We start from the raw sequence: 23,018 nt of genomic DNA on the forward strand, positions 1-23,018 counted from the left end.
TATGTGGGCATGTTCAGAGTGTAAAATAACATTGGAACACAATGTTTAATTTATTACTATAGATCACGTAATTCGACATAAAATTTTCTTTTTTCGACGTAAATGAAACTCAAGTACTTCGTGACGGAATCACATTAGACACATAAATGAAACTTCAAAGAAAAAACTCAATTAGTTAGTAATATTGTGTGATTTTTTTAAAACAACAGTTTTTTTTGTTTTGCAATTTCAATGTTGATATTTTCTTTAGTATGACTCGTTTAGTACTTTAGTACTTTAAATAATTTAATTAATTAAATGATATTAGACGATATTGTCCACGACTTCAGTTCTGGTAATTAAAATAAAAAGAACAATAAAACATATAAGTCATGATTTATTACTGTGAAATCTTAATCAAACGTTAGATTAACATTAAGTAAGAAATAGGCAGTACAATTAAGTGCAAAAATAATGTAATTTTCATAAAATTTTGGCCTCATCAAAATTACTACCCTTGTTTTTAATTATTTCTTCACAAATTATATTCATTCTTTTGATTAATTTAGAGAAGTATTCGGGGTCCAATGACTTCCATTAATTTTGTAAATGTTGCCACAACTATGCTGAGCTCATCTACTTTCAACTCTTCTATGAAGCTCATCAAGATCTGGGGATTGTGATGGCCATTTCATAACTTACAAAAAATTTTCGTTTTATTTTTGCCGTAAGAACTCCTGACATAATATTGATGAATGTTTTGGGTCGTTATCTTGCTGAAATGAAATTTCGGCCAATCAGATTCATTCCAGAAGAAATTGCATTTTCTGGCAGTATTTACAGATACCCTCTTTATTCAGATTTGCGTCAATTTTAATCAAATGACCGGGCTTATTATTACAAATGCATCCTCAAACCATTACACTGCCACCACCATGCTTAACGGACTGCACAGTACACGCTTCTAAAGCCCATTCGTCGTTTGATCGGCGCACAAAAACACGTCTATTAGATCCAAAAATTTGAAACTTAAGACTCATCCGTCCAAAGGACTTTTTTCCAGTCTTTTTCCGTCCAAATATAAAGTGCTTTAGCCCACTCTAGTTATATTTCTTATGGGTAATAGTTAGTCTTAGTTTTTTGGCTACAACGCATCCTCTTAAGCCAGCAGACGGTAAACGTCTCTTTACAGTTGTCATTGAAACTGGCTTTTCTCGTGTTTAAAGTAGTAGCAATTTTGTGGCGCTTAAACGTCGATCTCGTTTTGATAACACTTTGATAAACTGATCTTCCTGCTTCGTTGTGGATTTGGGTCGTCTAGATCTCTTCTTATCTCAATTTTCTCCCGTAGTTCGCTTTCGTGTAAGAGTGTAATGTACACCTTTACATGAAACTCCAACCTATTTCACGTTTTGGCATAAAGAATATCCTTCTCTTTTCAAAGTACAAATAACACTTCGATCTTCAAGAGAAATTTGTTTCCTTTTTGCCATTTTATTCAGTTATCAACAGATGTAACTATCACATGGACCTCACAAAATACAGTGAACTCTAAAGTGGATACTTAATGGAATTATATACTTATTTTAAACAACTGATTTCTATTCAAAATAAAAACAATGTTTGTATCTACCAATTCTAAGAAATTAAATTCTAAGAAAGCCTCTTTTGTGGTTATAAAACACGTGTGCCGGTCTTTTGTGAAAGTACGGAATAATTGACAAGAAATAAGTAGTTTTCTTAATTATTTTTATACGCAGGATTGTAAAAATAAATGAACTTTAACAAGAACGTGTATTGTTAAAGATTTATTTGCGGTAATTTTTTTATCAAATGAAAATAGGATGTTTCAAAATTTTTAGACGGTAGCATATATCCATGTTGATAAATAACTAATATTTCGTCAAAACAATTTGGTCGCTTATAGGAATGATAAGAAAAAACTCTTATTATATTTCTAATTGATTTTTATTTTATATCTTATTTTTATATTTTCTTCCTCCTCCTTCAAATTCGTTTATCATTCACCGAAACTTCCACTCAATTAACTTAATTCTTTAAGTTTCTAAAAAACAGAACGACAATAGTTTTTTTTTAATTAGGTGCTTTACTTAAATAATATTAAATAGTTTAAAGAGCAAAAGAGATAAAGACAAGAAAGTCTTTACTTATAGTTAGGGAAATCCTCTATGGAGGTTTTTTACTACTAGGTTAAAATTAAAGTTACCGTTTTGTTATACAATAGCTTGCATTTATTATATCAAAATTGTGATTCTTCTGAAACATGTTTTTCAAGCTTAAGATTATAATATATTTTCTTTTCTGAAAATATTTATCTATCTGCTCTGTTGACCTCTTATTTAATATTCAGGAAAGGAAGGCAATCGGTTCAGATCGTTTGACAGACGAGTATTTTGTACGATGAGAATGTCGCTGCGTTGGTCAACTTCAGCGGCTTTACTAAAAATAAACGAATTTTAATCCAGATTCACACAGTCCTATAATAATTTTGATTTAGCTGTTAAATAAAACTGTATCCCACTTCGTTTAATTTTTCAATAGAAATGGAAAAAGAAGTACATATAAAGTCAAAAAAATATTTAAAAGGTTGTTAAAGAAATATATGGTTTCTAAAACTTGTAATGTAAAGGTGTAAGGATGAATGAAATAAGTTTGAAAATACAACTTTCTCTATTATAACTATAGCAAAATATGTCTGAACTTAGAACCAAGGCTAGCAAGTTAAAGTCGACGTAACATTTCTAATCCTTTCAAATGCGTAGTTAATAAAACAGCTACATAATTAAATATATTGCGATGAAAATTTTACATTCCTTAAGCTCAGTGTCTTATATAACATGTGAAATGGTTAATAATAAAACAAATATTATTATTTTTAGGTAGATGGTTTTCATTTACAGAGCACTTATGTAATGTATTCAAATTCAGCTCTATTGATATCTTTGTATTCTACTAACGACTCGGCCGGCTTCGGACGGGCGTAATGTAGGTACTAATATGGAGCAGTGAGAAGTTAAACATGATGTAATTTTTATTGTACTCGTTTGCTTATTATTTGATGTACTAATACTATTTCAAATTTAAAAATATTTAAAGAAAACGTTAAGAATAATACCATATAACAAATAAAAAGGAAGTCATCTTGATGAATACTTATAATAGATAACATCGCTTACAGTAAGACCGCTGTTCCTTGCCGAATGTTAAAGAGAAAGTAACAGGTAACAGTGAAAAATGTTTTTATTTATTTTTTAAATAATAATGGTGGCATTAAAAAACAATAATTAATTCGTTTTGAGAATAAAATTAACAGGAGAATGATATTTAAATATGTATATAATATAATGACGGAGAACAATCACTTGCTCGATCCAGACACAAAAAAGTGAATCGAAACCTTGTAATGCTTAGAGAATTTTTTTTTTTTGATTTGAATCCCTACTCCGAGATTCAGTTTATTGAGATGTGTCAACTGAAGTCACCTGGTGGAGATAACTGATCGACAGTAGATAGTAGATCGGTTATCGATCGTCAAGGTTTTGAGATAAATTTTAATTAACAAAAACAAAATTAAATAGATTAAAGAATTGTATTTATAAATTATAAATGAAAATTTATTGTACTGTAATTGTTATATTCTATTGCCATCATGTGACATTATTCTTGATCTCTAGATAAACAAAATAATATCAATATGACTATTAAAAACCGGTTTTTTATTGAGAAGGGCTGAAAATTTTATGTATTTTTCAATGTGAAATGATAATAAAATAAAAAAAAATATTAATGAGATCTAAGATTTTCGCGAGTATTCATTTAAATGAAACTAGTATTATTCGTATTTACTACGCGGATTTTATTATTTAAAAACTACATAATCCCGACGTTGTGTCACACCTCGTGTGTGTGTGTGTGTGGTGTCACACCTCGTGTGCCCGTGATCACGGTTGCTGCAAAGTAACCGAAACGTCGGAATTATGTAGTTTTTAAATAATAAAATCCGCGTAGTAAATCCGAATAATACTAGTTTCATTTCAAAAAAATATTATGTAAGGGTAGGAAAAACAGATAGAAGTTAGCTGATTTACAAACTAACCACTATGCATAAAAAGTTCATGACAATCAGTCCAGCTATTTCGAAGAGTTTGGTAAGAAACTCCGGAACAAGAGTATTTCATATAAGATTTAGTATTAATTTAAATAGAAATCTTTTAAATTCCTTACATTTTTAAAAAGAAATTCCTCTTAAATATTTACTTAATTTTCGACCAAATTTTTTTAGTCACATAGCGTTATAGTATTATGACGTGCGCGTTTTTCTCTTGTTTATTTTCAATTTCGCTTTTCATATTTGTATTTGCATCACCTTTATATATTTGCTTTAGTTTTGTTTGCAATGTATATTTTTACCTTTATTTTTTTTCTACTATTAATTATTATTTTATGTATGAAAAAACAAACTTTATTGTATTAAGTTAAATATTATTTGAGTCACTGAATTTAGAAATAAAAACTAATTTTATGATCTTAAAACAGATAAAAATAAAAAAGTCAGGGCATCGCAGTAAATTGGATCACACATTTAATAGCACGTTTTACAGAAAAATTTCATTTTTACGGTGGAACAGAAGTGTTTTAAAAATTTATCCTTTAAAACACTCGAAAAAGAGAATTAAGTTAGGCAATTTACTTCAAATTTTATAAATGTATTAGTATATATCCTGAGATTTTCTGTTGTTTTATTACTGACACACTCTTTTCGATTCTTACTAACTTTCTTTATTGCGGTGTTTTTATTTTATTTTAAAGATTTTTCTTTTTAAATTTGTGATCATTATTAAAATATCTACTAGGTTTTATTCAGTGGCCTTTTTTAAACGGTTGTGACATTGCCGTTTAAGTATTTAATTACAAAACGAAATAGAATAAAACTAATAAATTATTTAAATCAATGGGAATGGTTTAAAAATTTATTACTTTAAATTATGACGTCTACATATTATGTATATAATGTAAAAAGGGAATTTAAAGCTTACTATCAATCACGCTATCTGCCATCAATTTACGTTTTGAACGTAAAATGAAACACAAGTGCTTCGTGACAGATTCCCATTAGACACATTCATAAAACTTAATAGAAAGAACCCAATTTCAAGCAGGTAATTTTCGTTTATTCTAAAAACAATAAATTACTGTTCTGTTATTACCATCTTGATAATATGTTACGTTATTGACCGCTAACTATGGTTTTACTTAACGATAAGGAACTGGTTAGCTTTTTACTAGTAAAAGTCTTTTTTAAGGTTCCTTCATTGATCGTTTTAAATATATTATGTTTTACATTTATTGGCTCTCAATTATAATGATAATGAGCTAGCTCTGAAGCTGTTAAAGTAATGATTGCAAAAGAATTATGACGCACATTCTGTAAAACTTACGCTAATAGTACCTAAGTCCTAGGCTATAGAATAGAATAACCTTTCAGTTTTTTATATTTACGTACCGTTTGATACTAATCAAAGTTTGTTCTATATATTTTATAATAATCTATTTTAGTCAAATATTATTGGAAATGATATACAGTAAGACTGAATGGTAACAATGACATAACGACCGTTATTTATTTTATTATTTGGCAGAACCCTCAAATTGGCTTCACATATAAACACGTTGTGTTCGGAGGCGTATCAAGTCAGATATATTTGCGTTAAGTATGCTTATTCTAGGTTTGCACCTTTAAACATCATACGAAGCTTTTCCCGTTTCTCATTCTATAACACACGTTAATGCTCTTATATAGGAAAATTTATGATTGGATGAATAGAGTAAGCATAAAGTTGTACTTTCTAACCTTCTACCAGTGGAAATATTGTGAACTATTTTTGTTTAATTTGAACATAATACAATCTTAAATTTTTTAAACTCGTTATATACTGTCGCGATTTTATAAATGGGTATTCAGACTGAAATGTTATCGTCGTCATCAGCAATCCAAGTCGATATTGGCATAGCTAAATCTATCCGATAGATGTGTTACATTCACATTCTTATCACAGCAATTGCGAAAACAAAGGGTGACTGAAAAAGTGAGGATGATTGTCTTTCAAACGTGTGTAACTGGTAATAATATAATTTCTTTTAATAGTAATCATTACATTTATTTTACATAAAAGATACTATTAAATTTGAACGTTGAAACGTAATTAAAAGTTTTAAATATTGTTTGAAAATGCACACCAACACGCTTAATTATACTTGGTGATTATGACAATTATAATAGAGTTACATTAATAATGTACAAAAATTTGTACTACATCTGTTTGATTTTATATTGAGATTGGAAATAATTAATTTGAAGTTTTATTTGGAGAACACTCTGTATATTTTGTTTTATAGTCACGAAAGAATAGCAATCGATTCAAATCGTCTGAAAGGCATTTTCGGATATGGCGTCCCGAAACATCGTACACTGCGGCTTTTTCAAACATTTCACTATCATTTTAAAGAATGGGTAGAGATTATTGAGTTTTTTTATTCGATTTAAAAAAGCAATAATTATCTATATATATTTCACATCACTTGATTTAATTCTCTTCACTTAGTAAAAACGAACACAAGAAAGATAATTCTTAAATTTTAAATGAAATGTATGACGCTAATTTACTTCCGCCTCTTCCTAGCTGTAAACACTGCAGGGAAACATTCCTCTTTGACATATGAAAAGCAATTATTCAAATGATGACATTAAATGTATAAATAGGAGTAAATTATTAGAAACGTATACGCTATTATGTTTTAGCAGTAATATATAAGGCAACCCTAAAATAAAAGATTAGTAGTAAAAGTAAAGTTAAAAGGAAAAAGATAGTGAAAGTTTTATTCATCGTTATAAAAATAATGTTATGATCTAATAAAAAAAATAATAACTTTGGTGTAATATGAAAAAAATGATAGCTTTATCAATCTTATTATTGTGATTATGGAAAATTGATCAGTTTTGTGTAAATAAAGTTCTTTGAAATATTTATACAGATACGTGCTAGACGAATTTGTGAATGAATCAGCTTTAACCTTTCGTAATATTTTTTTATTCATCAAACGGAATAAAAAATGAAAAAAGAAATGAAACTCAGTTTTGAAACAAGGCGTAAAACTCTTAGCGTTTGTAGTATAAAAAGTTAAATATCTAAAATCTGTAAGAAATTTGATTGTTTTTCGATTAATTTTTAAAACATTTATTACGCTGAAGTGTTATAATTGATAACGAAATATTTTTGTACATATATAATATATGGTTATTGAAGTTTACGCATGCTAGAGTAAAAAAAATGGTTTTGGGTGGCGTAGGACACTTAACAGCACGATGGATTGTCGACTTAACAAGTAGCCGGCTATAAAGGACTGGGATGTTTAGCGCTCTTTCAGAAAGTTTGTAGGTGGTAGTAGTTACGATCAGTAGACGATAAGTTTTTGTTAAGGGAGATGCACTCAACTGGTGTTATTTTCATTAGATTTATTGAGTTTTTCTCTACAACTTTTAAGTTTTCTTAAATTATTGTCTAAATTTGTTTAAATTTTTTAAAAACATAAAAACTTCCCAAATTAATAATTTACTAAATTCCATGTAATGGTTATTTATGAATGTGTATGGAGCGATAAAATTATATCCTTTTTAATGAATATTAAAGTGTGTTTAATCAACCCTAAGCGTGTTGCAAGTTGTTTAAGTATAATACAATTCCAAAATAAAAGTATTGCTTATGTATGTACGACATGTCTAAGTAATCAATTGAACAATATTTCTATCGGATAGAGATAAATTACAGGCAAGAATAAAAAGGGAAGATGCCGAAACCCGGGATCGAACCAGGGACCTTTAGATCTTCAGTCTAACGCTCTCCCAACTGAGCTATTTCGGCTATGAATGTGTTTGTGCATTTTCACTGCATACAAAATGTAATTTCTATTTTATAAAACTAACATACACATTTTATAACCAGGAAAAACAAGAATATCTATTAAAACTATTCCTTTTATTTGTTACCTCAAAACTTTGTTATTCAATATAATTTCTTTTAATTTTTTATTAAAATATATATTATTATATATAAAATAAATGTTTTTCCTTGTTACTCAATATATTGACAATCAATATATTTAAATGAAAGTGTGTCTAAAATTTAAATGAAGTGATTTTTTATATTTGATATAGCTAGAGACAACTGCGTCACATCACCAAGTTAATTTTACGACTCATGAACACAAGAGCTTCTTATCGATATTCGTAACAAGATCATGTTTTATACCTCAATTGCAAATATATAAAATACATCCGCCCATCTTTGGCCTCGTTACAACTTAAGCAATAGGAATAACTTTTTGTAACACCCTCGATCTAAAGAAAGTAACCGTCAGAGAATAGTATTGCTTTTTCTGTTTCAGAATTCAATTAAACTCAAAACTCATAAAACTGTGAAGTTTTAGCTCATTTCAGAGTAAGAACTTTCAACACCCGACGGCGACTTTCTTTAGGTCTCAATTTGGTCTTGTATTGTTTCAAGTGCATACTTAAATTAAATTGTAACACCATTGCTAAGCGGTAAAAAATATAGTTTTCAACAATTAACTATAAAAATAATAAAATTATTTTAAACCAATAAACAAAGGACTTCAAACCAGTAAAATTTACCAATCACAACATAATAAACAATATTTTGATATTGTTTATCAATAATTTTTAATTAATTAGTTTGTGTCAAGAGGAACAATGGCATTGTTTTTGTTTTCTTTTTTTATTGAATAATTAATTAGACAACCTAATTTTGAAGAATATTGATGCGGAATATGAGTATGTACATGTATGCATTTTCCATTTACCTCTCCTCTGTTGATTACTACGCCTTTAACGTGAAATTACCAAGACTGTCTCTGGTCAATGTATTTCTTTTAATTATTTCGTTGAAGAATCGATGTCTCCCCTTTTAAAGGAGAGTAGTTGTAATACGAAAAAAATGTTTAAGAAATGAGATCAACTCCTCATTGATAAGTTTTTCTAAAAATTTTAAATGAATAGGTAGAACAGAAATAGAAAAAAAAAACCGAAAGTTAAGCTTCTCCCTTTAAGAAAAAATTTTTTGCTCTTATTTACTGTCTACCTATATTGTTTTTTGAAGCAGCTTTTTTTAAATATTTTTTTCTTCGTCACGTCATATTAAGAGAACATTTTTTATAATCATAGTTGATTTGTGTCTCAATTGTATTCATTTTTTTAGGTTCTTAATATTTAAAATGTTACATTCATAGTATGTATTCTCTGAACATACTATCAAATTAACTATTTCTATACCAATATTTGTCAAATGCGGTAATCAGTCGGTAACTGTTTGCCTTTGTAATATTATGTAACATGATATTCTCGTTATTTGTTGTATCATTTACTTGGCGCCGACTTCTAGAGTGAGGAGACGACTTTATTTCATAATTAGCTAGGAAGTTCGCAGAATTCCCTCGTTACATCTGCAGATCTTGGTATCCCCTTGGGTTATTATGTCCTGTCCAATAAAAAAAAATAATAATTGGTTCATAAGCGACAGATTTATGAGAACATAAAAAAAATTCATGCTATCACATGAGGATTTTTTTTCCAAGGCAGCTAAAAAACACACATTCTCAAATAAAATTTATTGATGATCTTGGTTTGACTTTGATATAATATTTTATTTCATTAAAGAGCAGTAGTGTGTTGGTTTCGTTAATCTTTTTGAATTTAAGTAAGGGAGTGATAAGCCCCCTATAGCCTAGCTCACTGGTGGGGCTGCCACCTTAGAGAGCGACATGAAAGGCGAAGCTCAAGACCGAACGAGATGGCGGCGTACTGTGGACGCACTCTGACCCATCTAGGGACATAGGACCAAGAAGAGACATAGAAGAGGAGAAGAGAGATTAAAGAGCAATGACACCATAATATTTTTAAGAATAATTATCTCGAACTGCACCATTGGAGCCAATAAATAAAAATCGGCGGAATCACATTTCTTATCACTAACGAGAACAGGAGTCATGACCTCGTTAAAAAAATGACTTCACAAACAGGTATTATTATTTCTACATAAGTTACAATTGTAATAGTTTTATTAACCTTTTTTTTTTTTTTTTTTTTTTTTTTTTTTTTTTTTTTTTTTTTTTTTTTTTCGGGGAGAAATCCGCTTACAGACTGCCCACTGCCCTGGCTCGACAGTGGGATGTGTGTGGGGGTCGCCCAGCGCCTGATGTTTTTGGCACTGGGAATACCCACTAAAACTCCCCGGCTTCCTTTCCTGCCCATATTGAGGGTGATTTGGGGCCTGCTACAGCAATTCGCCAAATTCACCCCCGGGTCGCCCGACTTCAGTGTGCCGGACTACCGCGCCGGTAGGGGATTACCCGGAAGAGCCAAGATAACCCCCAGACGTGGTGACCAGATGCAATGCCTGCGTCAGTGCCATTTGACGCAGACTGGTCAAACCGCCAGGTCATCGGAGAGAGGCGTTTACAAGTTTACCCGTCTCCTCCGACCCGTTCGTCTACGCCGGAGGGGAGCGGCTAGAGCATCCTCCTCCCGCTCCCTCTCCGCGGCTTCCTTCGCCGACATAACTGTTTCGGCGAAACAAGTGACAGCCTCCCAAGCCTCAACGCTGTCAATCATGGCTTCGACCATATTTTGAAGCGAGAGGCTCCTCCCGCCGAGCGCCGCAGTGAGTTCACGGCGCTCATACTGCCATGCCGGACACACTGATATTGTCGTCAGGATCGCCGCAGTGGTGACACTGCGGCGTCTCTTCTCTTCTTGCGATCCGGTGCAGATAGTGGCCGAAACAACCATGTCCGCTCAATATCTGCACCACACGGAAGGTGAGGCTGCCCTGCTGGCGCCCCACCCACTCCTCTAACACCGGACGAAACGCCGTTATCGTCCAGTGACCTGCGGTGGGGTTGGCAAGTGCCTCCTTCCACCGGTGTAGAGCCTCTCTCTGTGCCTCGGTTCGGGCCTGCTCTATGTCAACCAGAGCAAGCTCATCACCCCGCTGTCTCGCCTCGACTTTGTGATGATACACCTCCGCAAGCACAAGTGCATCGATTTCCAAAGGAGGCGTGGCCGCTAGTACACAGGCCGCTTCATGGCTAACCGTACGATATGCCCGCACGGCTCTGGTCGCGATTATTCTTTGCGGCCTGCGCAAAAGGGCTCGCGTGCGGGATGTGAGGCACTCAGCCCACACCGGAGCTCCGTATAGTGCCATCGACCGTATTACCCCGTGATACAGCCGACGGCATTTTGTGTTCGGCCCTCCCGCGTTGGGAAGGAGCCGTCCAAGACCGGCTGCGGCGGCGCATAGCCTGGGAGCTAGGAGTTTGAAATGCTCCTCAAAGCTCCACCGGGGGTCCAAGATAAGGCCGAGGTACTTAGTATGAATTTCTACTGGAATTTGGACCCCCTCTACCAGTACTCTGAGCTCCAGGTGGCCTCTGCGTCGGGGGGCATGGAATGAGATGGCCCTCGTTTTGTTGAGGGCTACTTCCAGACCCAGTAGGCGGATACGCCGAACGACCAAAGAGGTGCCGAAAGACGCAAGGTTGACCGCCTCATTCCAACCATTCGCTGCCGCCACGACCAGCGTGTCATCCGCAAAGCAGATGACATCCATGCGCGGCGGCATCACGCCCCGCAGAACCCAATTGTACCCCAGGTTCCATAATAGAGGGCCTAATACGGAACCCTGAGGTACTCCTGCCGCCACTCTCCACGACTCGACGCGGCCCTCCGCGCTCTCGTAGAGGACCATCCTGTCCTGCAGGTAGTCCCTGACTATGGCGCGAAGGTACGAAGGCACTCGATGATACTTGAGTGCCTCCGTGATACACTCATGGGGGATGGTGTTAAACGCGTTCGCGATGTCCAGGGACACCGCAATCACCACCTCCCCCCTGTTGAAAGCCGCCTCAGTCCACCTCTTTAGGCGGGTCACCGCGTCGATCGTAGACCGACCAGTGCGGAAGCCGTACTGGCATTCCGCCAGGTCGGGTCCTCTACCTTCCAGGTGCTAGATGATGCGGGAGGCGAGAATCTTTTCGAAAGCCTTCCCCGCCTCATCCAGTAGCACCACTGGCCGGTATCCCTCTGGGGCATCCGCCGGACGGCTCTCCTTACGGATTAGGCACAGCCGCCCTACTTTCCATCGCCTGGGGAAGCGGGCCGCCGCCATGCAGGTATCGAGCACTGCTCGAAACCGGTCCTCCAGGGGTCCCAAGGCGATATCCATCACCTTAGAGGGGGCCCCGTCCGGCCCCGGCGCCTTGCGTTTGTAACGGAGTCTTGAACGGATCGTATTGAATTCCACGTCCGACACAGGAGGGCCGTCAACCCGCTCTCCCTGAGCGAGAGCAGCGGTTGCCATGTACGGAGGTGCGAAAGGTCCCGGATCAGGGAACAACGTCCCCAGTACCCTCCGCAGCAGCCCAGGCTCCATACAGGATGTAAGGGAAGCTGCAGTAGACAACTTCCCCCTAATCGCCCTGTAGGGCCTACCCCAAGGGTCGTTATTGAGGATACCCAGAAACTGGTCCCAGGCATCCTCTTTGGCCTTGCGAATGGCCGTCCGCAATGCCTTGTTGGCGTCCTGGTAGGCCCGGTATAGAGCTTCCTCTACAACGGGGGTTCCTCGGGCGCGCCTACGGCAACGCTGGTAGGCGCGTCTGGCTCCCATACTGGCGGTACGCAGGCTGGACAGTTCCTGCGTCCACCAATATACTTTCCCCCTGTTTCGTGGGCAGGCCTGCGTCTTCGGCATGGCGGCGTTGCAGACAACCTTAATGTCGTCCGCAAAGAGGTCCGCCATGCTGTCCGCATCCCCAGCGATAGTGTCGGGCACTTCGGCCCATGCTCTCACCATCGCTGCCTCCTCAGCCACATCGGGTTGGAGGCGAACAAGTGACCACCTTGGGAAAGGTGGTCTGGTACCCAGCTGGAAAGGTGTCCCAGGGGACGTCGGGGAGACCTCATATCGGACGTACCGATGGTCCGAAAGGGTCACCGCTTCCGCCATAACCCGCCAGTCCCTGATGCGGGCGGCAAGTGATGGGGTGGCAAAGGTCACGTCCACTATGGATGTGCCTTGCCACCGGACGCAGGTTGGGGTGGTGCCTCTATTGAGAATCTGGAGTCCCAATGACAGAACCCAGGACTCCAGGACACGACCGCGGGCGTTAGATCTGATAGAGCCCCAAGCGCGAGACCACGCATTGAGGTCCCCAGCCACCAGCACCGGACTGGGGGCCACCCGAAGGATGACTCCTTCAACCGTAGCCAGGAACGACTCAAAGTCGGCCCGGCTGCGGTTTGGGGAGAAGTATGTAGAGACCACCACTACTTCTCCCCATCGAGCTGCCACAAAGCCCGCTCCTCTCTCCACAACGGAGTGAGTGCAGGCCACGCCGGGAAAGAAAATAGCCGCGGAACCATCCACTGACCCGGCCCATTTATGGGTTCGGGGTATAGAGTATGGCTCCGCAATGACAGCTACATTTATGTTCCACTCGGCCACAGTCTGGCACAAGAGGTCCTGTGCTGCGACCGCGTGGTTTAAGTTCCCCTGAAGAACTTTACCTATGGGCCTAACTGGCATTGTTGATTTCCATAGGCATCTCTACAGGGGCGGCCGACACGGAAGTCGAGCGGAGGGCTGATCCCCATTGTAGGGAGCGGCCTTTGACCGGAGGGGGGTTACAGTGGGCTCCCCCCATTCGGTGACCCGATGCCAAGCCCCGGTCCTTGCACACCGCGCAGCAAAGTGGGGCTGTGCAATCTTTAGATATGTGCCCCTCTTCTCCGCAACGGAAACATAATCCACTGCGGTCCTTGTTAGAGGGGCAGAGTTGCTGCGGGTGTCCGATGCCGTAGCACCGGTGACACCGCATTGGGCGCTGCTCCAGAACCCTGATGGAGGCAGCGCTCCAGCCCACACAAAGCCGACCCACTTCCGCCAGCTTGGCAACAGTTTCAATGGGGCAGGCAGTTATGGTAGAGCCTACTCCAGTGTACCCGTGGGTAATAAGCCCGACTTTGAAGTCTTCCGGGGAGACTCCAGTTTTTTCTGCCAGCGCCAGACGAATTTCCTCCGGGGTTACTGAGTCGTCCAGGCCGGAAATTCGGACATTGGCCATTTTCCTCGGGCGTGTCACCTTGGCGGCATCCCCTAGAGCTTGGCCAATCCTGGACGCAAGGTTGTCCGCCTGGGCGGCAGAGACCTCCTTAGGGAGCTCAATAATTCGAGCCCCCGTTATCCCCGTCCGAAATTTGGTCGAGCCAATTCCCAGCTCTTCCAAGCTGACGGATTGTTTGGCCTTGGTGATGGCATCCTTGTATGTGATGCCTTCAGCCACGGCCTCTGGCTTGAGGGTCACGACCACCGCTAGGGTTTTAGGCTGCTTCGGGAGTGATGGCTTCTTCTTTTGAGCCTTGGGGGCAGCGGGAGCTGGCGCGGGCTTCTTGGGCTTTGCCTGTTTCACCACGGTTGTCCAGCCTTCCAAAACCATTGGTGGCTCCTGGTGTGAGGGACCCGCCGTCTGCTCTGCAGCCCGACCTAAGATCGTTGCCACAGCCTTTGCTTTGGCCCCCTTTTTAGCTCTTGCCTCCTTAGGCATGTTCGCAGGTGGGACAAGAGTGGTGGGTACTGGCTCGTTGCTCCTTTTCCGGGTGTCAGATGTTAGTGCTGGACGGTGCGAGACGGCTGGAAGGAGTCAGCCATCCACCTCGAGCCCCTCCAAACGGGCACCCAGAATGCGCACGAATTGCTCAGTCAACTCTTGCTGGAAGCGCTCCATGATGTTGGTCAGCTCCGTCCTAGAGACGCCTTCACTAGGCTTGCTTGCCTGCATCTCCTCTACGGTTTCTTCCACCTCGGCCAAAGGGCTCTTCCTTCGGTTGCCCTGCTCAGCAAATGCTCGCCTGAGCGCAGCAACTTCATCCTGGAGTACGGACAGCTGGCTTCTTAGGCGCTTGTTGTCCGCCTGCACCCTCTTGAGCTCCTCGCTCGTGGACCTTTCAGCGATTGATTCGACCAGCTGGTTTATGGCCATGGAGGTATCCTTTATTTCTTTCTTGGTGGTTCCTTTCAGATTTTTGGACTTGGACACCAGCATCCAAATCCTTTCGGAACTCACCTTGGCCTTATTCACTAGGTCCTCCATCGAAATGTCTGGCGACCTCCTACCCTGCACCTTTCTGGGGGAACGCGTTTGTTCCTTCTCCACTTCGGTCACGGTGGAGTCAGTGTCGGTATCCACCATCATCGCTTCCCTCCTCTCACGTCTGGCTTGGGACAAACCAGCATTGTGGTAGGTCCCTCTACCAGTCGAACTTCGGGGGACTTTCGGAAGGACAACGATTGGGAACTTCAACGCAGAATCCCCCTGAGAGTCCGAGTCCTTCCGCTTCCTCGGGTTAGCCTCGGAATCCAAGCCACTCGAGCCAGCGGCCGTCATGCTTCTAGTCTGCCGGGGGATTGGGGAGACTTTCCGAGGAGCTTCCCCTCTCCTGTCCGACGACTCTGAGTTCTCGGACATAGTCCAGTCAAGGGCCCTGCCCAAGACTGATTCTGTTGGGGAAAAAATGTTTTCCCCCAACGACAAATATAAAATAAAACAGACAAACACAAACAACTAAAGGAACAATCAGACAAATCAACGGATCCACACCACTATAGATACAAGGTCCAGTAGGCAAGCCAAGTCAATAAGGGATCGATAATACAGAAAGCAGTTAATACGGAGAGCCGCAAAGTAGTCACCTTCCACTGGCCACTGCGTTACCGCGCACCAAGTGGAGAGGATCAAATAGCAGAGTACAAAACGCAACGAAAACACTCCGAAAAGCCACAAGTAATGATATTCAGATTCGGTCACCCAACCTGCCACTCCGTTACGGTGGTCAGGAAGGGGTCCAGGGCACACGACGGGGACGTACTGAATATCACTTGGGGCGTGCCCCAGTTTTTTATTAACCTAGGTAAACGTGCAATTCACTTTTTGCAAGTTTACTCTGGTATACCCTTCTGAGGATCTTCACGTCTCATATTTTTAGATATTTTGTTAAATTCCTAGCTCTATCTAGACTATTAAGTTAAGCAGAAAAAAAAAGTACCGAATGTTCTATTTACAAAAGCAGTCGCAGCCGAAATAGCTCAGTTGGGAGAGCGTTAGACTGAAGATCTAAAGGTCCCTGGTTCGATCCCGGGTTTCGGCATAAGCTTTTTTTATATTAATATAGTTAATAATTAATACTGCAAGGAAAAATTACGACCGTCTATTTCGGCAAGATAATGAACGGAGAAAGTCGCAATATTGATTTTAAATTTTTATAATGACAATTTAACTGTAAAAACGCCAAGTTCTTGGAAAATCTACTATTATACATACCTATAAACTATCTTCGACTAATTTTAATGTAAATATAAGGAGAAACATGTCACATGCTCCAATGGAACCATCTTGTTACGACGCGTAAGTAAATTATTTTCGCGACGTCACAATGACTTATGACATCCTAATATAATGTGGGTGCTTATTAATGATAATATCTTATCAAAATAACCGAAAATCCATTACTTGCTTTAATAAAGTAGTATATTTTAAGCCCTGATATTATAAATTACTATTTGAATTAAAAGAATGTCTTTAACAAAAATATCGAACTGATTCGTGTGTGTTTATACATATGCGAAAAATTGATTCTACCTCAAAAACTGACGTAGTTTGTGTAATCTCGGTATTTAAAAAAACTCAAACGTTGTTTTTGAAATATAACGATAGCTTCTTTATGGTGGATTTAAATAACAGAAAGTCTAGCCAGGAGTGAGGTTAAAATATAGATAAGTGATGTTTATTGTCAACAGAGAGAAGATAAAGATACAAAACTAATATTTCATTGCTATCATAGTAGCTTATTATATAACCAACTCATAATAAAAGTAAAAGTTGCATTAAAAATTGTACACGTTTTAAGATGTATCCAACTGTCACGGTCTCGAACAACTCGGACGTAGTTTCCGGGACAAGCTTATCGGTAAATCCATTTAGAGATAGAAAACTGTGCCATAGAATTAATGGATAGTTTATTCGATTCACTTTCGTTGAATGGAAAACATGAAAATAAAACAGGATAACTTAACTAGTTTTTGGTAATAGCAAACACATGGTGAAATCATTATTCGGGTTAAATTAACCGCTGCATCAATTTAACTGAAATTTCATTACAGAGCCTAGTAGAGCACTAAGAGGTGTCAAGCTGTCGTATTAGACTGCTGTCACAGTACAAACTAATTTAGGATCCGAAGGAATTTTGATGCCATTACATATTTAGATGCGAATGCATTGCACAAGATATATAATACATGTATATGTACCGTGAAATGTGGTTTCTTCATAACATTGTATTACAATCAATCTAAAATTGAAATCTCAACAAAAAAAAAACATTTTCACGTTTCTGATATTCCAATACCTGGTCCAACAAATGAATTCCATCATAAATTAACAGAATGATTACATTTTCAAACAACCGGTATGTCGATACAGAAGTCAGTAGTGACAGAACACCGACTTTTATTCCACTTCTTTGTTCGAACTACCCTTTTTTCCTTCACCATTTAAAATAAGTTATTGAATAATAATTCCTTTTCCAATAGTCAAATTGTTTTAAGCAGTCTCTCGGCTTTTTTTTTAAATTATGATGAAAAGTAAAAGTAAAAAAAATATATATTTTTTAATTTGTGAACTGTTGCACGGGTATGTATAAAAATATTAAAAAACCATATCTTTAAACGCAATACTTTTTGATTAATCTGTTAAAATTCATTCTAATGGCTGAAAATATAATCACTTTTATTCCACAGGAATAGAATTATATTATCGACAAAGATAATTTTTATTTTTAAGTCTAATATATTAAAGCTTATTAAATAATAAAGCATTATTATTTAAGTTTTTTTAAACTTGCCTCGTATTCATTGACTGGGATGTAAGATAAGACTCCCATGTTATTATTATTATTAATATTTTCTTAGTTTTCTTAACCCTACAGCTACATTCCATATTCATCATCGTGACAAAAGTAACCAATTGTCACCAAACCGGCTGCTTCCTATCAAATATCGTGAAATGAAAATTTATTTCATTCAATGGACTTGCAGTATAGATTTACATAATAAGTAATACTTTATTAAGAATACAATAAATTCAGCATTAATTTCTCTTTTTAAAAAAAGGATGTAAAATAAAAAAAAAAAAATGTATATACTGGAACCTATCCAAAAATTACAAAGCTATTCGTAAGCATTGTTATTTATATTATTAATGATTCTTTTTTGTTTATTAAGTTTATACACATTTTAACAGTTACATAAAAAAAATATATATTTTTAATCCGTTCATTGAAAAGTTAGTTGGTTTTTTCTTAAGGTACGTATCCATTTCACCTCTTTTACATAAATATAAAAAATATTTTCTGCATATTATATGAGGCAAAAATCTGCGAATAATATTTTATTTAATGGGCTTATATAAAAAAATGCACCTTTTTATTCCAACTTTTCTACGACTGCGGCAAAACTTCGGCAGGCAATTTATTCACGACCTCCGTCTAGAAGAAACTTATAATGTAACATTTTTTGACGAACTTCGGTATTCATAGTGACAATATGACTTTTCCATTAAATAAAACTTGTCCCACAAATTCGAAACTTCAATAATAACCTATATCAAAAACTTTTTTATCAATCCTGCTCAATAACTAGTTCATTTCAGTTTTGTATTGGCAAGCGTATATTCAAGTTACTTATTTTAGATTCGTATTTTTGATGGCTTTTTTTTATCTATATGTCACAATGATAACCCTAATAAAATTTCAATATAGTTCATGGAAGAGACCACATTTTCTTTTTTTTTTCAATAAATTATTTAAGAACTAAATTACTCTTTTTTTTATAATATTATTCATATTCAAAGGAAACAAGGAAACACTAGGTATTAATGTTACCTCTCTAAGTCCTCGTATCAATTTTAGCGAAATCATGATTAATGTTTGGGTAACTTATTTAGGTTACCGTTTCATTTATTCGTTTCAAGCACTGTTAGCAATTAATAAATATCTTGAGATAATATAAAAGTAAATATTCCTTCATGAACGTCTTAAAAAAAAATTAAAGCAAATTGAAATCATAGTTATTTATTTAAAGAAGGTTTGATGTTTGTTTCATTTCATATTTTATGTCAATTAATTTTTTTTTATGTGACAGGTGGCAAACGAGCAGAAGGCCTACTTGATGGGCAATAGTCACCGTCGCCCATAGACATCAGCATCATCTCTATTGCGGATGCAATGCCAGCCAACCTTTATTGTTGAGGGAAAGGGAGGGGTGGGAATAAGTAAATGGCAGGAAAGGGTGGGAACAGGAAAGGGCAACCTCAGGGCACCTCCCTTACTCATCGGACGAAACGCAGTCATTCATGACTACTTCACGCCGATCTTCTGTGAGAGGGTGGTACTTCTCCGGTCGAGCCAGCCTATGTGCGATCTGTACTTATATGACTACAGCTAGGCTCTGCCACCTACAAAATTTGATAGTTATTTTATTTATATTGATGGATTATTTGATTTAGTAACAACATATCTGGCTCATTTAAAATGATTTTTTTTAATGTTATTTAAGAGCTGTATTTACTTGACCACAGCTGGGCTCTACCACCTACAATCTTCTCATTATTAAAAAAATCAAGTCTAAACTTGTCCTTTAAAAATTATTTCTTATTTTTTATTGAGTACGAAGAGAATGGAAACACATTTATAGATTATAGTTATTGTTATAAGGAAAAACATTTTTTTATCATAACGTTACTTTTATTTTTATCTCAGTATGTTTGTGTAATATATCAAGTAGAGAATAAAAAAAATAAAGAGTTTATTCAAAGTGGTCTTCGTTGGCTGCAACATAGTCCTTATAACGTTGAGGCCATTTATCAATAGCAGTCACTTTTTTCTTGGGAAAATTCCTTATTGTAATAAAATGGATTGTTTAAGCACTCCAAATTCTACCGTCCTACTGCCTTAATCGGATCATAAATCATGAGATTCACGATCAGTCACATTATAGTGAATAAAAATCAGGACTATTTGACGACCAGTCTTCAGATATCAATTCCGGGACATTCGTTGCTAGCCAAAATACGTTGGATCCAGATTTATGACCCGGATCGAGTCTTGCTGAAAAGACTTCTTGGTTATTGAACTTGATATTTATTAACCATCTTCTCAAGAATGGTACCTTAATAAGCTCGTGCCGACGTTTTGATACCTTTTCAATAATAATTTGGCTCAGTCTCTTAATCATAGCTATCTCCACCACTGACCATTATTGAAGTCGGATAGTGCCTAAGTTGTATTCGGATGACAAATTGGGAAATTTTGTATACCTCTTAGTATAAATACGGTTTTTTGTTTTTGAAGATTTTCTCTTCCATAAACAAAATTTTAATGTGACCTCATTTTGCCTATCGCTAAGGAACTTGTTTAGATTATATCGCAATACTTTTTTATTATCAGTTAAAAAATGACCAGTGCGTTTTTTATAATAAGTCCCAAGTCATTGTTTTTTAGGTGGTATCTTCACATCCCGAGATAAAATTTTTTGTACCACAAACAGATGAGATATCTTTTTACCTATTAAAATACCGATATATAAACATTTGATTATTACCAAACTCATGAAAGATTTTAAAAATTGTATCGGGCTCCATACGTCGTTCATATGATGCAAGAGAAACCATTAATTCTATTAGATTCAAAATCACAAAATATTTTAAAGTAAAAATTAAAAAGATACAACGAACTATTGTATAATAATCATAGGTTCCAAAACACAGAATTAATGTTTTGTTTATTATTTCGTACTTATAATAAAAAATTAAAAGTTTTATCTGAACCACACATATCAAATTAGACGTTGAAACTGACGGTGCTAGTTTAAAATCGTTCCAGATACGTTCAAAACATCCTGTCCTACAGGCTGCTTCATTTTATATACAAAAAAAAAAACTTTTTTTTATCAAACTCTTGGTTTGTTTTTGTTTGTATAAATTAATCTAAATATTTATTAGTCTAAATGTAAACCCTAAATATAGATATAAGCAGCCCACCTTAAAAACGTGTTTTATAAATTAAACGACAGTTAATCCAATCGAAATGTTCAAGAAGTAAATGGAATAATTTTTGGATATAATTGAATTATGTACCCGTTTTAAGACGGTGTTTGTTCCCCCTGTACTCTCGGCGGTCCGTTTAATATTCACGAGAGGAAAGCTGTCGGTACGAATGGTCCGATAGGAGACATCTTCTGATATCGGAACCCAATCTGGTTTTTGTCCACAAACGTTTGCTGTCTAACTCGCAATATTTCATTTAACGTTATGTTTCCCGGACCGTAATGGCTATTTTGCTGTGAACACAATTCCAACTCAATATTATAGTTGCATTTGTAATTGATATGATAAATTTTATACATCGTAATAATTGTGACAACAGTGTGTTCAACTCCATCAATAACAGATAAGACACTGATTTATTACTATATGGAACTAAGGCCGCATTTAAAACAACCAAGCATCCATACTACGAAGCTTCATATAATGTTACAATAAGTTCAATATAACATAATTTTCTGATATAAATGTGTTACAAATAATACTGAGAAATTACTATTTATTCGATTGTACTTGTCGTTTGTAACGTGTGTAAAAAACACTTGTAAGTAACACACAATGGCAAAGAAACGCATAATTTAAATGTGTGATATCTTTTTCTTATCTTTTTTTTTCTCAAAATAATATCAAAAATATAATCTTTGTAACAGCGGCTGCATCTTATTTTATGTTCATTCACTAACATTTAATTTTCTATATTTGTGAACATACTTTCAAAACAATTATTTTAAAAGAATATTAAAGCAATTTTAGGTCAGCCTGTTTGTCTTTGAAATTTTTTTTTTAATAAAATAAAGTGAATATTTAAAGCACTCCTTACATATCTACGACATGTGTACGTCAATAATTAATCAAGTAAACAATATTTCTATCGGACAGATAAATTACAGGCAAGAATAAAAAGCAAATTTGCCGAAACCCGGGATCGAACCAGGGACCTTTAGATCTTCAGTCTAACGCTCTCCCAACTGAGCTATTTCGGCGACATTAGTTTTTACGGATTTGCACTGCATCCAAAATGTAACTTGTATATTACAAATTTGTTTACACATTTATTTGTGTTGTTATTTGAATTATTCAATTTCTTGTTTTTATAAAACTTCAATACAATAGGCATTTTAAATTACTTCACTTTCATTCGAATAGTATAAATAACATTTATGTTATTAATCAAAAAAATGTTTAATATGTATCCTGCAAAATAAAATAAATTAAGGCACTTAGTTACATTAATTGAAGTAAATGTATGTGTTTGGGAGTAATACGATGTAATTTCTAGAATCCCTTTTAATATATAAATCTATGTAAATCTGATATAATATAACAAATCAGTTATGTTAGCGACAAAGTGACCACAAACTAATCTTATAACGTAACAGATCTGAGTGATGTAAAGATGATAAAGTCTGTTCTCCTTTATCTTTAAATATAATGAGACTAATAAATACACTTTTGGTAAGCATTATTAAAATACTAAATAATTTCCTTCGAAACAGACTTAAGACTACTTAGATATTTAAAAATGTAAGTAAAAATATAAACTTCAGAACGCTTCATTAAACTTTACCAAACTTGATGGAACTTGGTATATTTAATCAGTCATGAGCTTATTCGTATGTAGGACATTTTCCATAAGACCGGCATTCCATTAAAACTCACTTCAATTGATTTAAACTTCGTCTTTGAACGCGTTTTCAAGACTTTATATTTTTGTGCTTAGTATATATGTA

General features: G+C 36.6%; 3 non-coding genes across 3 annotated transcripts; 1 reads left to right on the forward strand and 2 right to left on the reverse strand.

The window, feature by feature from the left end:
- Positions 1-7,846: 7,846 nt before the first annotated feature.
- Trnaf-gaa (transfer RNA phenylalanine (anticodon GAA)) lies at positions 7,847-7,919 on the reverse strand. Its single transcript has one exon. It is a non-coding gene; the product is annotated as a tRNA-Phe (tRNA).
- An 8,287-nt stretch (positions 7,920-16,206) lies between these two features.
- Trnaf-gaa (transfer RNA phenylalanine (anticodon GAA)) lies at positions 16,207-16,279 on the forward strand. The gene has a single exon. It is a non-coding gene; the product is annotated as a tRNA-Phe (tRNA).
- A 5,919-nt stretch (positions 16,280-22,198) lies between these two features.
- On the reverse strand, positions 22,199-22,271 carry Trnaf-gaa (transfer RNA phenylalanine (anticodon GAA)). The gene has a single exon. It is a non-coding gene; the product is annotated as a tRNA-Phe (tRNA).
- Positions 22,272-23,018: the final 747 nt, after the last annotated feature.

The sequence above is a fragment of the Danaus plexippus genome, assembly GCF_018135715.1.
Source record: "Danaus plexippus chromosome 3 unlocalized genomic scaffold, MEX_DaPlex mxdp_25, whole genome shotgun sequence".
NCBI lineage: Eukaryota > Metazoa > Arthropoda > Insecta > Lepidoptera > Nymphalidae > Danaus > Danaus plexippus.